Source organism: Microcaecilia unicolor, chromosome 4 (genome assembly GCF_901765095.1).
Source record: "Microcaecilia unicolor chromosome 4, aMicUni1.1, whole genome shotgun sequence".
NCBI classification, from domain to species: domain Eukaryota; kingdom Metazoa; phylum Chordata; class Amphibia; order Gymnophiona; family Siphonopidae; genus Microcaecilia; species Microcaecilia unicolor.
This window is the reverse complement of record NC_044034.1, coordinates 319830254-319857351: the sequence shown is the minus strand read 5'-3', so window position 1 is coordinate 319857351 and position 27098 is coordinate 319830254. Positions and strand designations below refer to the sequence as shown.

Below are 27098 nucleotides of genomic sequence, written 5' to 3'. Positions count from 1 at the left end.
GAGGAGGGGATGCAGGATCGGCCTGCACAGAGCTCTCCTGAGAGGAGACCAGACTCCCTGTGGACAAATGGCTTGTGTGTTGGCAGGGCCAGATGCCACACCAGCTGAAATATGGCAAATCTACATGATAGAGCAACAATGGGTAGACCAGCTGCAGCAAGAGGAAGACCAACATCGGCATGAATTCCAGCAGCGGCGAGAGGAATTGGAGTTCCAGCTGTAGAAATTAAAGATGGAAATGGATCATATCCAAAGCTCCAGCCCAACCCCAGCACCGAGGCCAGAGACAGGATCCATAGACCGGATCAGGCCCAACTGGTTTTTGCAGATTGATGATACCAGACGTGACATAGATAGATATCTAACTGCCTTTGAAAAAATTTGCTGCCTCAATGAGATTCCTTAGAAAGACTGGGTACGTTATCTAGGAGGCAAGGTTACTGGTAGAGCACTTTAGGCATTCCAAGGACTGTCAATGGAGACATGCTCCCAGTTTGAGGGCGCACTGCAGAGGTAATGCTAGTCAATGGATCCAGAGAGACTGTACCCAATGCTTGAGTATTCCTGGATTGGCGTACCAAGCCTGGATACAGAGAAGTAGGCATAATGAAAAACATGCCGATACCAATGCTGTATGGGACCAACATGGGTCCAATGAACATTACCCTTGATAGCAGATCCAGCATTTCCGCTATGGTGACCTGTAGTCAGGCCTGGGCAGCCCAACAAGCAGAAGCAGCAGAGATCACCTCTTCAGTTCCAGATCCTGAGCCAGTCCAGGTGGGACCAGCTGACCATGCGACCGGAGGAGGCACTCCAGTGCTTCCAGCAGCATTAGTTCCAGAGGTGACTGGGGCCATGAGTATGGAACAGCCTGACTTAACTGACACACCTATTGATCAGACTGATGACCCTGATTTTTCACTCACCAACAGAGATCCTTCCAGATATGGATACTGATATTGGACAGAGACATGCTTGTCAGGAAGCACAGCGCTCTGATCCTGACCTCGAAGCCCTGAGGCAGAGAGTTGGTCAGTCAACCAATGAGATTGGTAAAGACTGTACCCTATGGAAAGGAGGCTTGTTGTATAGAGAGACTGATCTTGCTGATCCTAATAGGCTCTGGACAGCAGGCAAGCAGCTTATAGTGCCCAGGGCATACAGGGAACATCTTCTGCAGATTGCACACAACATTCCACTAACAGGAATGTGACACGCACATGCACTAGATTGACACAGAACTTCTATTGGCTAGGAGAATCTTGAGCCGTAGCTATTGTCGAAACTGTGATGCGTGCCAAAGAGTGGGTAAGACCCAAGATCACATCCGAGCACCCCTGAAACCTTTACCCATTATCAGTGAGCCCTTTGAGAGATTAGCTGTGGATATAGTGGGGCCTCTAGCTATCCTTAGCTGACTACTGGTGGTTTGTATGTTGAGTCTGTGAGTGCTTTTTTGGAACTGAGGGATCACTGGGAGTGTGGGCCCAGTAATCTAGAAATCACTGGGGATAATGTGAGAGCAGGAGACTCACCCAGAAGTGGTTGTGACCCAGTCAGTGGGAGGAGGATGCTAGTGTAGAGGACAAGTGGAAGGTGCAGGTGGACCTGAGCTGTGCTGGGTTTAGACGCTCTAAGTAATCACGGGGTAACCCCAGGCGGGTGGCTAGGTGTTTTGTGACAAATGTTGATATGCAAGACCTGGAATGTCCTTGCAGTAGCCTTTCACAAAATTATTGAACATTCATTTGTGGATATTCAAGTAGAAGTAAGGATACTGAAAAGGAGGACTCATATGCCACTGTAAACAGAACTGGAATGAGGATAGTAGCTTTTTATCAGAAGTTTGGATTTTTGAATTATCTTTTGCAGTGGTTTTATGCATGCTAAGATGATGACGAGGATTTCTGGGCCTGGTCTGTGCCACAGTAAACTCATTGCTGAGCTGACTGTGAGGCAGGCATGTGGGCTGCATCAACTTGCATGGGACATGGTGCAGGGACTTTCCCTGTATCAGAGTTATGATGATGAGACTTTGTGCAGATGATGAAGCTGGAGAGTCATTGGTGTTCCTCTGCTTTAGGGGTGCATTAATGACTATGATCTTCTGTACTTAGAGTGGTGCATGAAGACTGCCTTGGAGCTGTGCTCTTTGGAATATTGCTGGTACTCAGACCAATGTAGCTGCAGAGAGGAACCTTGTACTATCAAGAAGAATCAGCTCCTGCTCAAAAGAAATTTGGTGCTTCCCTTTCTTCATGACTGAATTCTTATAGCCACTGCATGAGAGGACAGTGCAACATTACTGGAAGAGGATCTGATATATAGCACTGAACCTCTCTTCCATCTCATACAGCTTTCTGAATCAGATGATTTTTCCTGGTCCTACGGGACTGTACATTTCCCCCCCCACTCATAAAAGTATTATTGCCGGTGAGTATGGCATTTGAGATGTTTGTCATTTGTGCAACATCAAGAAGTAATAAACATAAGCATCAATTTACTGGGCAGATGTGGGGCACCATAATGCTGCAGATCTCAACACTATAAGGAAAATTACATTAAATTATTATTTTTTTCTCTAAGGATTAAAAGAAAGTAACAAAATAGTATAAAGAAATGATGAAAACAGCATCAATAGAACAAGCAGAGAAATCTCTGCAAAAAATTTATTTGACAGCTTTGTTTTCACATTTATTCAAACAGCAGAAACAACAAAAATGAGAAAACTGTGGAGGATGTGGGGGCAGGGGAAGAGGCATCGGTGAATGAGTGAAGGGTACTGCATGTTTACAACAGTCCCAAGTTCTGGGACAGCTGTTCTGCTATGGTGCTGTCAGATAGTATCATCCATTTGTGTTTCTGATTCAAGTCCTGCTTGTTGATGAAGAATGTACATATTTTAACTCAGGGAAAATAGCTGTGGAATTAAACTTATGCAGGTATTTTTCCTGGAATAATATTCAGATTGAAAATACATGCATATATTGGCTTTAAAAATGTAGCAAAGTCCACAGATTGAAAAGTACACATAAGAACATAAGCATTAAGTACATAAGTAATGCCACACTGGGAAAAGACCAAGGGTCCATCGAGCCCAGCATCCTGTCCACGACAGCGGCCAATCCAGGCCAAGGGCACCTGGCAAGCTTCCCAAATGTACAAACATTCTATACATGTTATTCCTTGAATTGTGGATTTTTCCCGTCCATTTAGTAGTGGTTTATGGACTTGTCCTTTAGGAAACCGTCTAACCCCTTTTTAAACTCTGCCAAGCTAACCGCCTTCACCACGTTCTCTGGCAACGAATTCCAGAGTTTAATTATGCGTTGGGTGAAGAAACTTTTTCTCCGGTTTGCTTTAAATTTACTACACTGTAGTTTCATCGCATGCCCCCTAGTCCTAGTATTTTTGGAAAGCGTGAACAGACGCTTCACATCCACCTGTTCCACTCCACTCATTATTTTATATACCTCTATCATGTCTCCCCTCAGCCGTCTCTTCTCCAAACTGAAAAGCCCTAGCCTCCTTAGTTTTTCTTCATAGGGAAGTCATCCCATCCCCGCTATCATTTTAGTCGCCTTTCGCTGCACCTTTTCCAATTCTATATCTTTCTTGAGATGCGGCGACCAGAATTGAACACAATACTCAAGGTGCGGTCAAACCGTGGAGCGATACAACGGCATTATAACATCCTCACACCTGTTTTCCATACCTTTCCTAATAATACCCAACATTCTATTAGCTTATACTGCCATTCTGGAACAGACTGAAGGTTCATCAAGCCCAGTATTCTGTTTTCAGCAGTGGCCAATCCAAGTCACTACATAGTAGCTTCATTGCATGCACCTAGTCCTCATGTTTTTGGAAAGAATAAACAAGCGATTCATGCCTACTTGTTCCATTCCACTCAGTATTTTATAGAGCTGTTATCATATCTTCCCCTCAGCCTTCTTTTCTCCAAGTTGAAAAGCCCTAGCCACTGTAGCTTTTCTTTATAGGGAAGTCATTCTATCCCCTTCAGCTGGGCAGGCAATTATAACATTACCTACAGTATTAGACAGATTAAGCCTCAAGACATTGCTTCAGTTCAAATGGTACGAGGGCAAGGGTGGGTGCCAGTCTGGTGGTGCTCCCTTGTGCTCTACATATTGTAGTGCTATTTCATGGTTCTATTCCATTAGCATACTCTTTTTTGCAATCATTACTTAACAGCAGCTTTTGATTATTCATTGGGCTAATGTTAGTTGTCCAATCTACAATATATTTTATGATTTTCTAGGACTGGCCTTGACACTTGGTGTGCCAGGTGTCTACCTAGGGTGGCAGAATTTGGGGTGTGGGGAGGGGGGGACAGCTCCTACATGGGAGGAGAACAACACTGTCTTCTCAAGGTTGTATGGGCACTTCCAGCACAGGTCTGCACTCAAGCATTGCTGCATCCCAGCCCCTCTGACTAAAGTATGCATCAGACGGGGTGGGACTCAGCAGCACTTGAGCACAGGCTTATGCTTGAAGGTCCCATGCTGCACTGATGCTTCTTGATGCCTGGGTAAAGATAGGGGTAGTGGTGGATGCAGGCTTGCAAGAGGAAGGGAAGAAGGTGGGAGATTATGAACATTGGAAAGAGGGCTGGGAAGGAGGGAGGAGATGCTGGACATGAGGGGGGATAAGAAGAGACGAGATACTGAACCCCTGGGGAGTTAGGGAATAGGAGATGAAAAACTGGGGGGGGGGGGAAGGAGGGAAGGGGAGATGACATGTTGGCCACCTGTGGGGATAGGGAAGGGGAGATGCCTTGCTGGCAACTTTGGAGGAGGGGGAGGGAAAGGGAAGATTGTGGCCACCTGGGGGGGAGGGGAAGATGAACACCTTGGTGAAAGAGTGGTTAGAAAGGGGAAGAAAAGATGTTGTGGGAGGGGATAAGGGAAGGGGTGATGCTGGCCAACTAAAAGAAGTAGGAAGGGAAGGGGAGATGCTGGATTATGAGGGACTGGGGTGGGGGTGGGGGAGGGAATGGCTGAAGGCTAGGGCATCAGAGAAAATCAAGGCTGGCCCTGATTTTTACTATATTGGCTGTTATTCTTCTCCAGCTTATTGCATTCTGTAAACAAATGTACTAGTGTATCCATATAAGTTTTATTTAGATTTTATTAAGCATATTGCCTATGACAAATGACATTTAAACAATAATTCAATACAAACAAATCTTCACATCAGCCAAAATAGTAGTTGCAAAATTTAAAAATATAACAAAATACTGCATGTAAAATATGGAAAATGTTAATTATTTAACAATTAATTCCCACTAAAAATAGAAACGTAACTTAAATTAGGAAATGCTAAGCTGAAAAGATGCTTTTAATTCAAACATCATCTCACACATTCATTGTATACTCCTTTTCCTTTGCAACACTTTAAACTATACTGAATTAGCATTTGTTACCATTGTATATCTATCCTCAAATGATGTTATCACATGTTATCATATGTTTAAATCCATTGCTCATGCCAGTTAATGTAGTCAGGAGAGTATCTTCACATCTGTGATAATTCAATTTTTACTTATTAATGGTTTCCCAAAATGTTCTTTTAATGTTCAACATTCCTGGCATCCAAAGATGTGATATAATATTTTGCCTGGAGAAATTAATAGAAGTAAAAATTAGGAAAATTCCATTTTTATTTAAACTCTTCAAAAGTTAATAAAGCAAAGTTTGATTACCTGTGATAGGTGTCTCTGTAGGCAACAGGATTAATCAAGCACTGAAATGGATGATGATATCACAAGACCCTAGGATGGAACAGCTCTTCCAGAGCTCAAAATTAGTGTAAAGTTCTGAGCATATGCAGCAGTCTCCGTAGTCCCCTAAGTTAGCTCCATAACTCAAGGAGTGAACTAACTTTTGGGGAAGTAGAAGGGTTTGTGTGCCTGATTAAACCTGCTGTCTACAGAAAACATCTGTTACAATCTTATTTTCACAGTCAACAAGCAGGATACAATCAAGCACATGAGTGACTCCCAAATTCAGGGTCATCCAATTGTATAGATGTCTATGGTTGGGGAGCAGCCCCCCATTGGATGACAAAATGAGAGTTACATATATCACAAAGCAGGTTGGTCAGAATTGCTTGACTGAATGCACTGTCTCTGACTTCGTATTGGTCCAAGAAGTAGTGCACAGGGAAGGTATGAGGATCAGGTAGCAGCTTTGCAGTTGTCCAGAGAAGCAGACTTCAAGAGAGTTGTCACAATGGCTCTGATTTGAAGAGGTTTGATTGTACTGCTTCAAAAAGAATTGGATATAGGCTGCTAGACAATTATCTAGTAGGGTCTACTTTGCCATTGTAAAATTTTGTCTGTTCAAGTTGAAGGTGATGAACAACTTCATAGAGTTTCTGATAGATTCCATTATTTTAAGATAGAAATCAAGACACTACAGCAATATTTCACCCCTTTTGGAGGAGACAGGGAAACTGTGCACATTGGTTCTAAGGGGTAGAATTAATTTATTAAAAACAATTTTCCTACCAAAATGACTGTATGTTCTCCAGCATTTGCCACTGATTCTACACCATAAGGATTTGCATCACTGGAATGGTCATCTTCCCAGTTCTTGTGGAATCAAAAGCGTCCCTGGGCCTCCTTGGGTCAACTTCCCTGTCTTGCAGAGAGGGAGGTTTGGGTTTACTGAACTTAGCAACTTACAACATTGCTTGTCATATGCAGAAAGCGAGAGACTGGATTTTTCATACTTCCTTTATTTGTGACATTGATTATTAGAGCCAGTTTTGTGCAGCCTTGTTTCCAGCTTACTTGATACATGCCTAGACTCAAGTTATCTCTCCACCATTAAGAAAGCACATATTAACCTTGCATTGGGCCTGGTTTTGATACTTGCCCCTTAAGGGCAACACTGATTTCTTACCTGGCCAATTGGATGTCTTTCTTGCAGACTGGTCCTGAAGAGATGTGACAAGACTACAGCACATGGTGGATAAGGAGGGTAAGGTAAAATTATGTCTTACCTGATAATTTTCTTTCCATTAGTCCCTCATATCAATCCAGAGACTTGTGGGTTATGTCCCTCCTCTAGCAGGTTAGATAGAGAGAACTCAGAAGTTTGCCTCAACTGAGCATGTGCAGCCACTCAAACTTCAGTATATGATACAAAAGCAGTAGGAAATTAAACCATAAACTAGTCTCCTGCCTCTACAAGAGCAGCCAAAGTAGGGAGAATCCTCCGAGCTGCTATGAAATAGAATAAACACATTCCAACTTACACTAAACCTATAACAGTTCAAGTAATAACAGGAACGTGAACAAAATGACTGAAGTGTACAGATTCCGATAGCGCGAGAACTAATCCCAGGGAGGGGCTCTGGATTGATCTGAGGGACTAATGGAAAGAAAATGATCAGGTAAGACATAATTTTACCTTCTATAGCGTCCCCTCAGATCAATCCAGAGACTTGTGGGATGTACCCAAGCAATCCTCATCAAGGGTGGGACCGTAGCAATCCGGCCGCCAAAACCGACGCCCCGAAAGTCGCTTCCCGTCACGCGCCCACATCAATACGGTAGTGCTTTGCAAATGTATGCACTGATGACCAAGTTGCCGCTTTACAAATGTCTTCTAACAGCACCATACTGGATTCCGCAAACGATGCCGCCTGAGCTCGTGTGGAATGTGCTTTAATGTTAAGAGGTGAAATCTTCCCCATTATAAGGTACGCCGACTCAATCGCCTCCTTAAGCCATCTAGCAATTGTAGCCTTAGAAGCCATGTTCCCCTTTCTACTACCCGCAGACAGAACAAATAGGTGGTCTGACTTCCGAAACGGATTAGTCGCCTCCAGGTAGCGCAGCAGTACTCTCCGAACATCCAAACAATGGAGTTCCCGATATGAATCAGGATAATCTTCGCGCCTGAAAGAAGGTAACACCACTTCCTGGTTAACATGAAACCGCGAAACTACCTTAGGAACAAAGGATGGTACCGTCCTAACCGATACTCCCGCTTCTGAAAAACGGAGAAAGGGATCTCTACACGAAAGTGCCTGAATCTCCGACACCCGTCGAGCTGAAGCCATAGCTACCAGAAAAACTGTTTTCAAAGTGAGATCTTTTAGAGAAGATTTAGCCAAAGGCTCAAACGGCGGCCGCCGTAACTCTCTGAGTACCAAATTCAAATTCCAGGCAGGGATCACCGGATCTCTAGGAGGTCTCATATGTCCTACCCCACGGAGAAAACGCACTATATCTGGGTGAGAGGCCAAGGAGTGTTTCCCTAATCTCCCCCGAAAGCATGCCAAAGCCGCCACTTGGACTTTTAATGTGCTCAACGACAATTCCTTATCCATTCCCTGTTGCAAAAAAGCCAAAATAGACCCCAGAGAAGCGGATTGTGCAGAAAGTCCCGCCTCGGAAAACCAAGACACAAAAGTCCTCCATACTCTGGCATACGCGGTAGATGTAGAACGTTTTCGAGCCTGCAACATCGTCCGTATGACTGTCTCTGGGTAACCCTTACGTCTCAAACGCGACCTCTCAATAGCCAGGCCGTAATCGCAAATGGAACGAGATCTTGCATTACCACCGGGCCCTGGATCAGAGGTTCCGGTAGATGGGACAAACGGAATGGTTTGTCTATCAGCAACCGAATGAGATCCGCATACCATGGACGCCGGGGCCAATCTGGAGCAATCAGAAACACCCGCCCCGGATGCTGAGATATCCTGGCCACCATACGACCTATCATCGGCCACGGGGGAAAAACATACAGGAGTTCCGTCGACCACGGCTGAAGAAGAGCATCTATGCCCTCGGACCCGACCTCTCTGCCTCTGCTGAAAAATTGAGCCACTTTGGCATTGGACGTGCGAGCCATCAGATCTATCACTGGAACTCCCCAACGGTCTACAATCTGTTGGAAGGCTGACGGAGCGAGTTCCCACTCGCTGGCTTCCAGCCGATTCCGACTGAGAAAATCTGCCTGCACATTCAGTACTCCTGCAATATGAGTAGCCGACAACAGCGGCAGACGACTCTCCGCCCAACGACAAAGTATCGCTGCTTCCTTTGCCAAAGCAGCACTTCGCGTCCCTCCTTGACGATTGACATATGCCACTGCTGTCGCATTGTCACAGTGTACTCGGACTGGAAGACCTCTAAGAAGCTTCTCGAATGCTACCAGAGCCAACCGAACCGCTCGAAGTTCCAGAAGATTGATCTGTAACCTTGCTTCCGCCTGTGACCAAAACCCTTGAGCCGCATGCCCGAGACAGTGAGCTCCCCAGCCTGACAGACTGGCATCCGTCGTCACCAATCGCCACTCTGGCGTAGCTAGGGGCATGCCCCGAAGCAAATTCTCCGACCTGAGCCTCCATCGAAGAGCAAAGTGAGCCTGTGGAGACCCGGGAATCCGGATTGAATAATCCTCTGACAGGGGAGACCAAAGACTGAGAACATGCCACTGCAAAGGACGCATGTGACTCCAAGCCCAAGGAACAACCTCTAGAGTTGCTGCCATAGATCCCAGTACTTGAACATAATCCCAGGCCGTTGGGGCCTGCTGCTGAAGAAGGAGTGAAGTTTGTTCTGTCAATTTCAACTGTCTCTGATTCGGTAGAAAAACCCTGCCTCGACCGGTATCCAAATGAACTCCCAAGTACTCTAATGTCTGACTTGGAACGAGATGACTCTTTTAAAAATTTATCACCTAGCCCAGAGACTGCAGAAGAAGGATTACCTCTCGAGTTGCCTGTACACTCTCTGTGTAAGAAGGAGCTTGAATCAACCAATCATCGAGATAAGGGTGCACCTGAAGACCTCTGGCATGGAGAGCAACCGCTACTACTACCATTACCTTTGAAAAGGTGCGAGGGGCCGTGGCCAGCCCGAATGGCATTGCCTTGAACTGGAAATGTTGTCCCAACACCGCAAACCACAGAAATCTCTGATGAGGGCCCCAAATTGGAATGTGCAAGTAAGCGTCTTTTAAATTTAGTGACGTTAAAAATTCTCCAGGTTGCACCGCCGCTAATACCGAACGAAGTGTTTCCATTCGAAAGTGACGCACTGCCAGAGCCTTGTTGACCTCTTTGAGGTCTAACACTGGACGGAAGGTTCCTTCTTTCTTTGGTACAACAAAATAAATCGAGTATCGACCTTGACCTACTTCGTCCACCGGCACGGGTACCACCGCCTTTAGGCGCAATAATTCTGCTAAAGTAGCCTTTACTGCCGCACACTTTATTGCAGACTTGCAGGGAGATTCAAGGAAACTGTCTCCCAAAGTGCGAGCGAACTCTAGTTTGTACCCCTCTCGTATGACATCCAGCACCCACACGTCTGTAGTCACCCTGGCCCATTCCTCCCCAAACAGAGACAGCCGTCCCCCTATTGGCGGAGAGGACTGGACCAGGGCCCCATCATTGTGACCTTCTGGCTCTCGACTGACCTCGGGAAGCCTGAGGCTGGATTCTGCGATCTGGACGAAAGGGCTGCTGCTGTTTCTGAGAAAATCGAGATTTAGGAAAATTGCTCACTCTGCCAGGCCTATACTTCTTCGCTTCCTTAAACCGTGGGCGAAACATTTCTGTCTGTGACTTAGACCTATCCTCTGGCAAACAGCCTTTGGACTCTCCAAGATCTTTAACAATCTGCTCCAATTCCTGACCAAACAGTAGCCTGCCCCTAAAAGGTAAACGGGCCAACCAAGACTTAGAAGGCAAATCAGCTGCCCAATGTCGTAACCAAATCCAACGCCTAGCCAAAACTGCCAAGGATACTCCTTTCGCAGAGGCTCGTAGAACATCATATAACAGATCAGCTAAATATGCCAACCTTGATTCTAGACTTGGAAGAACTCCGATCAGACCATCCGCAGACGTTGCCTTTTATATCCAAGAAAGGCACGCCCTAGCCGCATACGACCCGCACACTAAGGCCTGCAAACATAAAGCAGCCACTTCAGAAGACGACTTAACCGCTGCCTCAAGTTTTTTCTCCTGCGGATCTCTGAACGCCGCTCCACCCTCTACCGGTAGAGCAGTCTTTTTAGCCACCGCCGAAATTAACGAGTCCACTACTGGCAACCGTAAGGATTCCAAATCCTCCTGACGGAGTGGGCAAAGCTTACCCATTGCCCGAGCCACTCGGAGACCAGCCTCTGGGAAATCCCATTGCGCCCAAATGAGTACCTGCATAGCTTCATGAATATAAAAGGACCTAGGCAGGGCTCTAGTGCCCAACATTATGGACGTACTCACCGCCACCCGAATCAAGGGTTCTGGAGCTGTCAAGTTTAATACTTGCAATGCCTGCCCTATAAGGCCGTAAAGCTCCTCCTTTCTGAACAATCGCGCCGCGGTGGGGTCACCCCCCTCCCCCGCGGGCAGTTCACCTTCCTCAATGGCCTCAGGGCCAGAATCTCCTGACCCCGGATCCCCCTCGAAATCTGAGGGGCCCGAATCAAGACAGCCATCCCCCTCACCCGCAATCTCTTCCAACAGTAAGCAGGCTCGTTTTGAAGGTTTTTGAGAAAACTCAATGCACAAGGACACTGGCCCTTCTAAAATGGCCGCCAGCTGGCACGCACTCTCGGAACGGAGCAAAAACGCCTTGTGCAACAAAAGCACAAATTCGGGAGAAAAGCCCCCCATAACCGCTGGTTCCGGGCTCAAAATCTTCCCAGTTTCAGTTGGCGCTACACCTGGAGAAACCGCTAACGCATTGTCCTGTACAGAAGGCCTCATAGCAAAAATGGCGCTGGCGGAGGTACTTTTCCCACCATAACCGCTTCCGAGCCCTCCATCGACTCAGCGCCCAAGCTGCGGTCCTCCTTTTCCGACCCAGACTTCCCTACAGCCCCGGAACACACTTCACAGGATCCCGACGCTGACCTTCGCGCTTCGCAGTTCGAGCAGCATTTTACTGATTCCGACGGTACTGACATCGCTCCCAAAGCCTTACCTCAGTTCCCCCTGAACCTGCTCACATTCCACACTAGCCGAACTGAAGGCTGCAGCACCAGACAGAAACAACGCTGTAGGGAAGTTCTGACGAGAATAAAATCTCTCACTTCGTATTTTGTTTTTCTTTAAAGAGGCAGGAGACTAAATAGCCACCTCCTGATACTTCTTCAGGCTGCCAGGGGGAGAAGGGTAGGGACCTGGCACCACCAGGTGTATCCCCAAAATGTGCACCAGCACCTCAACCCCAGAAAGACCTCAACACACCCCGAAGGAACGGGATAGGAGTCTTATCAACAGATCTGCACTGTTATGCTCCCTTCTACCTGCTAGATAGAGAGAATACTGAAGTTTGAGTGGCTGCACATGCTCAGTTGAGGCAAACTTCTGAGTTCTCTCTATCTAACCTGCTAGAGGAGGGACATAACCCACAAGTCTCTGGATTGATCTGAGGGGACGCTATGGAATCATGGTTCTGTCCTCTTCTCTCATGGTGAAATTTGCCACACCTATGATCTTCCATTACAGCATTGGTTTCAATATTGGCAGCTCCGTCACTGCCTCCCAGCTACTCAGGACGTCTCGAGCAGTTTTTGAAGATTCTGATTTTGATGATGCTTGCCCTATTCCAGCAATGACTAAAGGGCTTTTGCGCCATCATTATGCTGCTTTATTAAAACCCAGGGGCTTGTATCCTCTCTGCAAAGTAGTGGCACTTTGGATTACGGATTTTGGATATCAAGGTATCAACAAATTTCTCCACAGCTTGAAATCTGTGTCACAGTTGGCAGAGAACATTCAGCTTCAAGAATTGCACTACAAATTTCTATTATGAATTATATTCATACTTCCCAGGCCCAGAAGATGGGGTTTCAAACAGATAGCTCCTACATCAAATGTGGTAATCCTAATGCTTCCTAAAACATTGCATTTGGATTTGCATTCCTATGGAATGGAAGAAGTAACTAACTTGTTAGTCTCACTCACACACACAAGGATTGACTCGGGCTGCACATACTGCAACGGGACATGTTTATCCACTCCTACCCTAGCTGAGATAATATTTAACCATCTCTCTGACCTCACGTGCAACTTTCTTCAAATCAATCACCTTACTTTCTAATTCTTCCTACATTCTTACTCATCTATATGTTATAATTTTGCCTTACCCTTCACTACCAATTATAATGTTCTAGTACATATTTGAGGAGTATTTTCAAAGCACCTTAGACTTGCAAAGTTCCATAGTAACCTATAGAACTTTGTAAGTCTAAGTGCTTTGAAAATACACCTCAAAGTGTTGTCATTGCAAGTAGTATACCATGTGTTAAACTACAAAAATGCTCTAAATAGGGACCACTGGTTTTCTGTTCTAATCCTTCTACTGTTTACCACGTGGTATTCAAACTATTCTGCTTTAAACATCCACCGCTGCTTGTTAATCACAATTGTTAGTTCTTAATTTTATTAAGAGGACCTCAAAACTTCCCAGCTTGACTGTTCTATTCAGAACTCATTTGCATAATATTTTCATACATGCACTCAAGCTGAAAGTAGTTGTTATCACTGGTCCTATATTTGCTATCAAAATCTTTCAGAGGCCAGGTCTCTTAAGTCATCCCATTTAGGAGAAAAACCAATGACTCCTGACCTCGGAAATACAGCTTCACAATGTACCGAGCAGGATATTTTCTGCAACTGATTCTGTCTTCCTTACACTTGAAAACGACTTACTACAGTGCCCAATCTTGACGTTATCCAGCCCAGCTTATAAGTAGTATACCATGCATACTTTGTATTGTTATTCAAATATTTTTACTGCTCATGTTTGATCTATTCTTACTGTACACCGCCTTGAGTGAATTCCTTCAAAAAGGCGGTAAATAAATCCTAATCTATATAAATAATTCCCACCTCCAACGTTCTGAAGCTCACTCCGTGGCAGTGAAGCCCTGTAGTGTTCGTAGGCTCTCAGTACCAGTCACAGACCCCCCCACCCACACATAATTCGCAACTCCAATGTTCTGAAGCTGCCTCCATGCCAGTGAAGCCTTGAAGCCCTGTAATGTTCATAACCTCACAGCCGCCCTCAGCCCAGCACCCCGCACAATACGTCACTCAGCCACTCACAGCACCCCTCTTACTCTCGCTCCAGCCAACCCACCAGCACTCAATGAAAGCTGCCGACCCCCCCTGCCATTGACGACCCCCCTCCCCCGCCGCTGCCACCACCAACAACTTTGCACCCCCCCCTGCCGACGACCCTCCCACCACCCCCCTCAGTGCAGCAACCCCCCCTCCCCGGCGCATCACCCAAGTCCCCCCCCCCCCCCCCGAAGCACATCAACACCTCCCCCCCCGGGCACGTCAACCCCCTCACCACCCGCAGCTGCCACTGGTAACGCTGTCCGGCCACTGCTGCGTCTCCTGTTGAGCAGCAGCGGCCGCTACAAAAAGAAAAAAACCCATAAATGATTTTAAACATCAAGCGCGGCACAGTAGACAGCCATCAGGTATTGGCTGTCGGCTCTGCAGCCGTTCCTCCTCTCGCCTCCACGTCACTGCCCCTGGAGTAAGACCCCGGAGGAGCGCAGCGACGTGAGAGGCGAGAGGAGGAGCGGCTGCAGAGCCAACAGCCAATGCCTGATGGCTGTCTACAGTGCCGCGCTTGATGTTTAAAATCATTTATGTTTTTTTTTCTTTTTGTAGCGGCTGCTGCTGCTCAACAGGAGAAGCAGCAGTGGCCGGACAGTGTTACCAGTGGCAGCTGTGGGTGACGAGGGGGTTTGATGCGCTAGGGAGGGGGAGGGGAGGGTCGCTGGACATTGGGTGGCTGGAGGAGGGGCAGGAGGGGAGGGCTGCTGGACATGGGTGGCTGCAGGGGGGCAGTGGGAGAGGACAGTCGCTGGACATGGATGGCTGGAGAAGGGGGGGGCAGGGGAGAGGGAGGTGGGGAGGGAGTCAAGACCAGAGAGGTGGGGGTGGGGCCCCCCTGCCCTGCGAGAGGGGGGTGGGGGCACACACTCACTGTCTCTCACATACACTCTCTGACACACTCTCTCTCTATCACACTCTATCTCTCTGTCATACACACACACACAGACACTCTGTCTCTCACACAAACACATACACACTCTGTCTCTGTCTCATTCTCTCTCTGACACACACACTCCATCTCTCACACACACACACTCTCTCTCTCTCTCTCAAACATACACACTCCGAGGAAAACCTTGCTAGCGCCCGTTTCATTTGTGTCAGAAACGGGCCTTTTTTACTAGTAAATAAATAATAAATAAATATTCATCTCTTTTGGCAACATCTTAGTGAGCTAAATTAGCTCCAGATATTCAATGCTGGGCCATGTCCAGGCACCGGCATTGAAGATCTAGGACTCGTTCCAATTGATGAGACAAAAAAAGTAGCTTAACAATTCATATACAGGTGACAAACTTAAATACATCAGTCCTCTGCTTCTCTCCAGTACAGAAAAATATATTAAAGATGTTAATTATTGTTCCCCTCTTTACAGATGTTAAAGTTCAATAATTAATACCTTGATGGAAAACTAGCAGCTAGCTTGATGACAGTTCACAGCAGTCGGGCATTAAAGCTCTGCAACCTGCACATGGTTTGCTGGACAAGTTAAATGATTTTCCCCTGTGCCTGAGATGTAACCAGTCCCTTAGCTGGTACTGGGTTGTAGCTTGGATGGTATACATTGTTTCAATCTCTCTGTCCTCTACCTGGATCCTTTTGGGGTGCAGTGGTTCCCCATACCATCATACAGTGTCAATCAGAAACTTTTCCAGTTCTGATTCTGGTACCAGAAGTTCCTGAACTGAATCCTTGTTCAAGACAAATGCCTGTAATGCCTTCCAATGGGGGTATAGGCAGACTGATTCCTTGCAGTTCAGGATACTGGTACAGGCAAGGCAGGAAAACTAGGGGCTCTCCCTATGAGATGAATGGTCAGAGGAGTGAGATGACCAAAGACAATTTTGGTGGGCAAAACAGAATTGGGGGGGGGGGGGGGGGGAGTTCACTGCTACCACCAGGATCATCCCTCAAAAACTATACCCCTCATTCACTTCCATTGACTTCCCTAAATCTCTGGAAGCTTCTGGTGCCAGAAGTCTGAGTTTCCAAGCAGGTGAAGGAAACAAAAGTTCACCGAAATGGCAACCTACGGTGCCAGAATTGCTTAAAAAAATTGGAACAAAATGCTGCCAGAATTTGCAGGCAGTCTGCTCTCATTGGCTGGACACCTAAAACAGAAAAAAGTCTGCATAGGAATAGGCATACAGGTACAACCCCCCCCCCCCCCCCAAAAAAAAAAAAAAACATGGGAACAGAAGGGATAAATTCATAAAGCTACTATGTTGAATTTCTCCCAATGTTACAGAAGTAACTGCTATTAGAAAGAATATAGGTTAGATTCTTGAGAGATGAAGATTCTATGGGTTCAGATGGTGCATTCATGAGAGACATAAGGATGACACTGAGGTCCCATGGCACAGGAGGCTTCTGTATGGAAAAGCCCTTTTATAAATCTGGAAACCACTAGACAATGGATAGCTAGGGCTCTGTCTAGGAGGACATGATTGTAGATAATAAACACAGTTATGCACCCTGGAGTAGAGTCAAAGGGCAAAGGCCATAAATTGTGCGGCCCAGAAACTTATGATCTGATCTGATATCCTTATGGGCAAACAGGCCTGGGAAAGGAGGAAGCATATACAAACATAAGAATGTGGTCTAGCAGGTGAGGGAAACCAGATAGTTTTGAAAGAAGACCAGATGATCCCAAGTAAGATAACTTGCTGAAGCCTTGTAAATCATTGCTAAATACAAGTGTATAAAAATAGCTGTTTCAGTTCAGTATGTTGGAGTGATAGATACAGAAAGCATATGTATGCAGTAGTTCTATACTCCCATGAGAAAATATTAATTGTACTTGGTAAGTAAATAAATTACTTTTCTCATAAGCGGCAGCCTCAGTCTTTTATCTCTACAAATTATGGGTAACTGGTATATGAAAATTTGGAAAGGTGGTAAAAAGACCTAAAATATTTAACACAATAGGCTAAGAGTTCTAAGATGTACTTTGAGAGAGGACATTTGTAGCCCTAGGTGATAAAAGAAAGATAGTATAGGGTTTTTGGCATAGTATTTGGGGGACATCAAAAAGGCTCGACCTTTTGGAAAACATCAGACTGAAAACCTTTTTCATTTAAATGCATACAGGGTGAGGCAAAAAAAAAAAAAAAAAAAGAAGTTTTTGCAGTTTCCTCAGCAACTGCTTTGAATTTCAATAAGAAATTTTATATACTTATTTAGTCATCATACTTATGTATTACTATTAAAACAACATTTAATTAACTTAAGCTATGTTGACATTACTGACATTTTAGAATTACTACCTAGCACCTCCATCTCTCTTCCTGGGTCTAGCACTTGTCTTTCCCCCTCATTCTGGCAGGTCCAGCATCTGTCCTCTTTCCTCCCTCCTTCCCAGTTCTAGCATCCCTCCCCTTTCTCCTTCCACCCTCTCCCAATTCCAGCATCTCTCATCTTTCCCTCCCATTCTTGTTCCAGCAATCCCTCCCTCCCTGCAGTCCTTCTGACTTTTTCCCTTTGTCGCCAGTAGTGGCACTTCATTAATTAAATCAGCCTGCCTCGGGGTTTCAAGCCTTCCTTATGATGTGTCCAGCCCTCACTGACACAATTTCCTGCTTCCGCGAAGGTGGGACGCATCATAAGGAAATACTGAAGCACTGAGGCAGGCTGATTTAATTGATGCAGTGTTGCTACTGGCAGCAAAGGGGAAAAAATCAGAAGGACTGTGGGAAGGGAGGGACAGATGTTGGAATCAAGATGAGGGGGGGGGGGGGTGGCGGGGAGGAAAAGGGAGAGACGCTGGAAACAGATGGTGGGGGTAAAAGAGGTGCTGGACCCAGGCACAGCAATGCATGCAGGCAGGAGAGGGAGAGGATGAGTGGGCAAGGAAAAAAAGGTGTTGGTACACCGTACTAGCATGTACCGACAAAAAGAGCCCTGAACCTATATATAAATCTTTGCTCCGTCCCCTAAGAAATATTAGGCTGAGGGTGAACCCGCAGCAGCCAGGCAGTGCATACTGTTTTGCGTAGTCTCTGTTAAGAGATATACTGACTGGCCAGGAAGTGTGACATCCACTAGGCACAGTACAAGTCAGTGCTATCTCCACCTGCTGGTAGATGGACACAACCCACATGTCTCTGGATTCATCTGCCGCGGACGCTAAAGAATGTTTTGGTTTTTTGGTGCCCTAAAACAACCGCCTAGTCTTGTTCAATTGGTGGGCCAATTCTGTATATGCTTAATGAATTATAACCGATTTCTACTTTCAATCAATTTATTCACTCACAATCACAATTTATTACTAATCATTAAGCCAGGAGGGGGTTAGGCTAGATCCTTGCCTAGCACATTTGTGACATCTACAAAATATGAAGGGTATTCAGAAAATTGGGCCTGGTTTACAGGCAGAAAGCTGCTATCCTACTACTCCACTTGGGAAAGCGAGGATGCTTCTTGCAAAAAAAAAAAAAAAAAACCTGCGGATCCCTTTTGTATTTTATTGCATTATGAAACTGTAAGTACTTTACACCTTTAGGCTGTTCCATATTGAAGATAATTCCTCTGAGTGTGTGCAGCACTTAGGGGAGAGAAGAAAACTTTACAATATGCCATATCCCGAAATTTGTAAGCACTAGCACTTTAGCAGACCATAATGCACACAGCCCAAGTGGCATATTATAGAAGAGGATCCTTAAAGAAGGTACTTCCAAAGGTCAGACTAGGATGAGACTGATTGATCCAAGTGCTATCAAAATGTATTACTTTTACAGTGGGGGAAATAAGTATTTGATCCCTTGCTGATTTTGTAAGTTTGCCCACTGACAAAGACATGAGCAGCCCATAATTGAAGGGTAGGTTATTGGTAACAGTGAGAGATAGCACATCACAAATTAAATCCGGAAAATCACATTGTGGAAAGTATATGAATTTATTTGCATTCTGCAGAGGGAAATAAGTATTTAATCCCTCTGGCAAACAAGACCTAATACTTGGTGGCAAAACCCTTGTTGGCAAGCACAGCGGTCAGACGTCTTCTGTAGTTGATGATGAGGTTTGCACACATGTCAGGAGGAATTTTGGTCCACTCCTCTTTGCAGATCATCTCTAAATCATTAAGAGTTCTGGGCTGTCGCTTGGCAACTCGCAGCTTCAGCTCCCTCCATAGGTTTTCAATGGGATTAAGGTCTGGTGACTGGCTAGGCCACTCCATGACCCTAATGTGCTTCTTCCTGAGCCACTCCTTTGTTGCCTTGGCTGTATGTTTTGGGTCATTGTCGTGCTGGAAGACCCAGTCACGACCCATTTTTAAGGCCCTGGCGGAGGGAAGGAGGTTGTCACTCAGAATTGTACGGTACATGGCCCCATCCATTCTCCCATTGATGCGGTGAAGTAGTCCTGTGCCCTTAGCAGAGAAACACCCCCAAAACATAACATTTCCACCTCCATGCTTGACAGTGGGGACGGTGTTCTTTGGGTCATAGGCAGCATTTCTCTTCCTCCAAACACGGCGAGTTGAGTTCATGCCAAAGAGCTCAATTTTTGTCTCATCTGACCACAGCACCTTCTCCCAATCACTCTCGGCATCATCCAGGTGTTCACTGGCAAACTTCAGACGGGCCGTCACATGTGCCTTCCGGAGCAGGGGGACCTTGCGGGCACTGCAGGATTGCAATCCGTTATGTCGTAATGTGTTACCAATGGTTTTCGTGGTGACAGTGGTCCCAGCTGCCTTGAGATCATTGACAAGTTCCCCCCTTGTAGTTGTAGGCTGATTTCTAACCTTCCTCATGATCAAGGATACCCCACGAGGTGAGATTTTGCGTGGAGCCCCAGATCTTTCTCGATTGACAGTCATTTTGTACTTCTTCCATTTTCTTACTATGGCACCAACAGTTGTCTCCTTCTCGCCCAGCGTCTTACTGATGGTTTTGTAGCCCATTCCAGCCTTGTGCAGGTGTATGATCTTGTCCCTGACATCCTTAGACAGCTCCTTGCTCTTGGCCATTTTGTAGAGGTTAGAGTCTGACTGATTCACTGAGTCTGTGGACAGGTGTCTTTCATACAGGTGACCATTGCCGACAGCTGTCTGTCATGCAGGTAACGAGTTGATTTGGAGCATCTACCTGGTCTGTAGGGGCCAGATCTCTTACTGGTTGGTGGGGGATCAAATACTTATTTCCCTCTGCAGAATGCAAATAAATTCATATACTTTCCACAATGTGATTTTCCGGATTTAATTTGTGATGTGCTATCTCTCACTGTTACCAATAACCTACCCTTCAATTATGGGCTGCTCATGTCTTTGTCAGTGGGCAAACTTACAAAATCAGCAAGGGATCAAATACTTATTTCCCCCACTGTATACATAATACATTCAAAATCAAAGTTACTATTTTATCTTAGCGACAAGACATAATTATATCTGAAAAACGAAAACTACGTTAAAATAAACGGGCCACTTCATCAATTACAGGTTAGCACGAGAAAGTGAATGATGGCACTACAGCTCATTACTACTCAGCTACAAAAAATGTACATATTGACCATTTCAATGACAAAGACCACTGGCAGTGATGTCTTACTGGCCGCGATCATGGTGGATCTCCTGGGCCTGCTGCTCCGACACCACGATGTGCTGCAGTAACGTGTTCAGGCTCATGATCGTCAACCGGAGCGACAAACTTTCCCAGAACACAAAAGTAACGATCTCCACAGCGGTGGCACTACTATTACTACTATTAAACATTTCTATAGCGCTACTAGACTTACGCACGAGGAACTCTCACTTCCGCTGCCACCACTGCGCACCAATCATCCCGCAGCTCCGGTTTTGCGGTTCCAATGGTCTTTGTGGCCACGCCTCCATCCCTTCTCCCTCCAATTTCGTACGAATCGCTGCCGCTGAGACAGAGGGCGGTAGATACAATATCGTGGGAGCTCAGCCTGCTCCCTCTGCTGCCTGGTGCTGTTAAGGGTGCTCCACTGCTGGGTGGGCCTGAGCCCAAACTGGGTGGGCCTAGGCCCACCCAGGCCCACCTGTGGCTACGCCCCTGAGTCATTTGGCCTTTTTTTCTGGCTTTTTTAGTGCATGGAATCTAAGATGGAATTTTTAAACAATACCCGTGCCTGATGAAGGCTCTTAGGTAGCAATTATAAGTGGGTGCATCCTGTTAGGCACCTTGATGCCATTTGGGGAGTACCTATTCTTTAACGACATCTGGACATCCCAATTCTGTTATAGAATGCTAGCATAAACTCACTGTATTGGTGCACCTAAATGTAGGTGCACCCAGATATATCAGGTCTATGGCAGGCAAAAATGAGTGTGCCTAAGTGTGGCAAGCTTCATGCACAACTTATAGTATTCTAGAAGTAATGCTTGTAAGTGGATGTTCTGCCGCTGCCCCTCCCATGCTCTGTCCACATATATACCCCTAGCATTTGTACAGCATAGCACTTATGTGCGCCCTTATAGAACAGTGATTAGGGCATTAACATGCATAAGTTCTACTTTTGGCACACACATGCACCCAAAGAGGCACCTAACCACAGGCACCTAGTTATAAGATTGTCCTTTTAACCTTTGGAATTGCTCTTTTTATTTTTATATAAACTATTTTTTTTTTATAAACAATAGTTTCCCTTTTAAAAGTTAAATGTTAATGTATTCTGTGTATACTTTGTAGGAGAAAACTTCAGCATAGTATCCACTTAAAATGAAAATATAAGATGCAGGAGAAACAAAGAAATAGTGGCAGCAAATAGGATGGAATTTGATGCAGGCTGCAATCTGTTTATTAAGATTTGTATCCACCTTTCCAAAAGGAGGTTAAACAAAGATGAATATGTTGAAACCAAGGTAAGTCAAACAAAATGTTAGGGTATGCAAGACCACCCATCCACTGAAAACAAAACAGTGATCTACAAGCCAATAACAGATTAACCCTCCCCCTCCATTTACTAAGCTGCGTGGCAGTGCTAACACAGCCCATTCAAAGTGAATGGGTTGTATCAGCATTAGAGCTTGGCAGCTGCTAGCATGTCTTAGTAAACAGGGGGATAAGTCTTATGTTATAAAATACAAATATAATTTTTTTTATATTTAGATTATATGTGTACTTTGGATGTGTAAGGACTTCTCTGCATTTGTCTGATGTAGACCGATGGTTCTAAAATTTGTCCTGTGAGACCTCCAGTCAGTTGTGTTTTTAGGATTTGTATACTAAAAATGCATTGACTCCACTGCTTGCAAATTTATTCCACACATATTTATTATGAAAATCCTGAATTTCTGACTGGCTAGAATTCCATTGCTATAGATATAACATTTTTATTTGTATTATAAACAACAAAAATTGGGAAGAAGGATTTAAAAAAAACTTGAGTGCATATTAACTCTTGCTAGATATCTGACATTGCTCCGTGTGCACTAAGTTGCGCAGCAATGCTGACACAACCCATTCAAAGTGAATGGACTATGTTGGCATTAGCGCACGGTAGCCACTAGCATGGCTTAGTAAAAGGGTGGTGTTTGTGAATGTCCTAAATTTTATGGTTATTAATTTGTAAACTACTGCTTTGCCTCTTGGATTCCCATCTAAGTATGAGTAAAATTCATGAAGATTTTTCCCCCATTCTGTGTCTGTAGGAACAAAATTAGGGAATTAGGAACTTATGTTAAAGCTATTTTGTAAAGACAAGTGTAAATGTCTGTTCCAATATTTTTCAAGTACACACATAAATTATAATATTTTACAATCCATGTGCATATTTGCATGCTTTTTGTCTGCGCTCTGCCCAAACTCTACCTCTGTGTATGCACTCAAGAAAGTAAGCACCATAATTTTAAAGCGTGTACTTTAGTGCCTGTTACTATTTTATAAGAAGTGTATGTGGCCACATCTGCACATGGTCATACGTCATTTTCAAGACTTTTGGTAATGCGTTCCACAGTTGTGTACTTATGTAGGAAAAACTGGATGCGTAGGTAGATTTGTATTTAAGTCCTTTACAGCTTGGGTAGTGTAGATTTAGATATGTTCGTGTTGATTCGGATGTGTTTCTGGTTGGTAAGTCGATAAGTCTGTCATGTATCCAGGGGCTTCGCCGTAGATAATTTTGTGAACCAGGGTGGAGATTTTGAAGGCAATGCGTTTTTGATTGGGAGCCAGTGTAATTTTTCGCGGAGCGGTTTTGCGCTTTCAAATCGTGTTTTTCCAAATATAAGCCTAGCTGCCATATTTTGCGCGGTCTGAAGTTTCTTTAAGGTTTGTTCTTTGCATCCTGCATAGATTCCATTGCAGTAATCTACGTGGCTTATTACCATTGATTGTATCAGGTTACAAAATGTTTCCCTTGGGAAGTATTGTTTCACGTGTTTGAGTTTCCACATTGAGTGGAACATTTTCTTTGTTGTGGATTTCACTTGGCTCTCCAGTGTTAAGTTGCGGTCCATTATAACGCCGAGGATTTTCAGGCTGTCTGAGATGGGGAAATCAAACATGTATATTCATGAACTATTAATATTAAATAATAATCTAAACAAATGTGAATACATACCTCTATAAATGTAAATTATAAATATATACACAAAGCATGATCAAAGATTAACAATGAATAAATAGAAATAAAATACAAAAATGAGCAATTATTAAAAAATACATTCATGAAATATGTCATGTATTACAACCTGATTGTATAAAGCCAAAAATATCCACAATGGATGTCTCATGAATGGCATGAGCAAACCTATTAAAATAATTATTATATAGAATGTTTGTATAGTGATATGATTTATATTTTAAGCAGTGACATAATCATAAATCTTTTCTAGACTGCTGTGAATACAATCTTGGTACAATATGTTGAATGGCATTCCAAAATGAATTACCAAATTACATTCATCTATTTTATAAACTATACATATATTTTGTGACTCTATCTTTGCTCCACCCAAGCTAGTATGTTCCTGAATACACCAACACATGGGTTTTATAAAAATATGAATCATCTTGGGCAGATTGGATGGGTCATATGGTCTTTATCTGCCGTCATGTTTCTATGTTTCTATCTTCTTATAGTGTGCCCTTTTACTTGAATACCTCATCTGGTAATTTTATATGAAACAGTTTATGCACAAAAAAGTCTTTTATAAAATTACCCCCAAAAAAGTTTCACCTTACATTCCCTGGCAGGTCCCTGGAAATATAACTCTAAACTTGGATTTGTTTTTCTTTTTGCATTTCAAGTTAAAAGTTTCTTTCTTTTTCAGGACAAAAGCTTGCAGCTACAGTATGTTTAAGGTTTGTTACTTACAGACCATGTGTAGTTCTACGCAGAAGGGTTGCTTGACAATGATGATATTTGTCCAGTGGTACTTGTGGTTTGTGTCTGCCCATCATCTTCTGTTCTATATTAGTTTAGGAAACAAGTATTTTAATACAATGGTGAATGCTGAGAATACATTAGTCATACTTTCAAAAAGCTGTTAAAAGAGGTTGAAACTTGTGAGCAGTGGCGGCAAACTTCTACTCATTCAGCCTTCTTTGTATTTGTCACTATCCAGCTTATTTTCGAAAGAGAAAGATGCCCATATTTCGACCCAAATCTGGAGATGGGCATCTTTCTCCCGTGGGCGCCCAAATCGGTATAATCGAAAGCCGATTTCGGGCGTCTTCAACTGCAATCTGTCACGGAAACGGCCAAAGTTCACGGGGGCGTGGTGAAAGTGGGACTGGGGCGTGGTTATCGGCCGAGGAGAGATGGGCGTCCTCGGCTGATAATTGAAAAAGAAAGGCGTTTTTAGTGCGAATTTGGGTCACTTTTTTTGGACCCTTTTTTTTTCACGAACAAGTCCCAAAGAAGTGCCCTAAATGACCAGATGACCACCGGAGGGAATCGGGGATGACCACCCCTGACTCCCCCAGTGGTCACTAACCCCCTCCCACCCAAAAAAAAAAAACAAACAAACTTTTTTTCCACCCTGTATGCCAGCCTCAAATGTCATACCCAGCTCCATCACAGCAGTATGCAGGTCCCTGGAGCAGTTGTTAGTGGGTGCAGTGGACCTCAGCCAGGTGGACCCAGGCCCATCCCCCCTACCTTTTACACTTGTGCTGGTTAATGGGAGCCCTCCAAACTGCCCCCAAAACCCACTGTTCCCACATCTAGGTGCCCCCCTTCAGCCATAAGTGCTATGGTAATGGTGTAGAGTTGTGGGCAGTGTGTTTTGAGGGGGATTTGGGGGGCTCAGCACCCAAGGGAAGGGAGCTATGGACTTGGGAGGTATTTTACTTTTTTTTTTTTTAAATTGTTACAAGTGCCCCCTAGGGTGCCCGGTTGGTGTCCTGGCATGTGAGGGGAACCAGTGCACTACGAATCCTGGCCCCTCCCACGGCCCAATGCCTTGGATTTGTTCGTTTTTGAGCTGGGCGCCTTCGGTTTCCATTATCGCTGAAAAACGAAACCACCCAACTCAGATCCGCACAAATCCGATGCATTTGACCGGCACAAACCGTATTATCAGAAAAAAAGATGGACGCCCATTTTTTTCGAAAATACGGTTTGTCCCGCCCCTTCATGTACCCGTTCTCGGAGATAGACGCCCATGGAGATGGGCGTTCGCGTTCGATTATGCCCCTCCACGGGATTTTGATTTAAGATTTTTTACTTGTTTTTTTCAAATCTGAGCTGAAGGTGAGTTTATTATAACAACTTATGCACTGGATACATGTATATATGTTACACCACATTTCAAAGGGAATATATGTTCATACTTTCCCTTTGAAAATTACCCACTGAATGAATCTGTACAAAGGTAAACCTGCTAATTTATGCACAGAAAAATCTTGAGGAAATGTATTTGCATATTTTATAAAACTGAAAATGTAATGTAATTTTGATTTACTCACACCTTCATAAGGGATGAGCTTGTGCATAGGCACCGACTCCGTGGGTGCTGTGGGTGCTCGAGCACCCCCAATATTTCACCCACTGGAAGTTCCCTTCCAGCCCAGAATTTTAAAAGTCCCTCCCTCCCTCCGAGTTCTAGGGTCGGCCGTCCCTCCATCAATAGAGGATCTTCATCAAATGTCTGCCTCCAGTGGAAAAATGAAGGTGGTACTTCTATGCCAAGTTGAACATATGGAAGTATGCACCTTGGAGGTCCACAGAGGCTAACCAATATGTCACCGCTGTGGTCATGCCCTTGCATCCAGACTCACCTTTTTTCCAGTGATCTGGCTCTGTGGCTTCTCTGGACTGCCTTGTCTCTGCATTGATGCATCTGCTACCTGTTTCCCTGTTATCTAAGCCTTGCTGTGGTGTTCCTGCATCCAAGCCTCACTACAGTCTATTCAAGCCTCATTCCAAGTTGTGACACCATCAGAAAAAGTCCTTTATAATGCACCTTGGAACTTTCATGCTTTGCCTTTGCAAGAGGTCTCTTAACCTTGTCTTTCTGTTCCCTGTTTGGATCCAATTCCTGCTTGCCTTTATTCCCGAATGCCTTGATTCCTGCCTAGCTTTGTTCCTGTGCGTCTTGTCCCTGAATGCTTATTCCTGTTTGTCTTGTTTCTGAAACCAGGGGCGTAGCTACGGGTGGGCCCCCCCTAGGAACGCCACTGCAGTGTCCCACTGGTTATCCTCCTTCCACCAGGTCTCAGAGATGCCTATTATATCTAGTTTTTCATTTAATTCAATATATTCTAATGCTCCCATCTTATTTCTTAGGCTTCTGGCATTCGCAAATAGACATTTCAAACTATGTTTGTTGTTCCTATTTACATCATGCTCAGTACTTGACAGTATTAATTTGCAATCTTTTGTCTGATTTTTATTTTTATGTAAGAACACCTGATCTACTACGGTCTCTTTTGCAACCTCACTATCGGGGGTTCCTTATCTTCCCTGTTTTGGTGATATCTTTGAAAGATGCCTTATCCCGAACCATGCACTTTTGAGTGACTGTCAGCCTTCCCCCAGTTTCTAGTTTAAAA

General features: G+C 44.7%; 1 long non-coding RNA gene across 1 annotated transcript in view; it reads right to left on the bottom strand.

The window, feature by feature from the left end:
• Positions 1 to 4852: 4852 nt before the first annotated feature.
• Positions 4853 to 27098, bottom strand: part of LOC115469356 — a 51591-nt gene continuing 29345 nt past the window's right edge. The window contains exons 2-3 of the long non-coding RNA XR_003941998.1: positions 24418 to 24511; positions 4853 to 5643 (exon numbers count right to left, since the gene is read on the bottom strand). This is a non-coding gene — a long non-coding RNA (uncharacterized LOC115469356). The remainder of the gene's footprint in view (positions 5644 to 24417; positions 24512 to 27098) is intronic.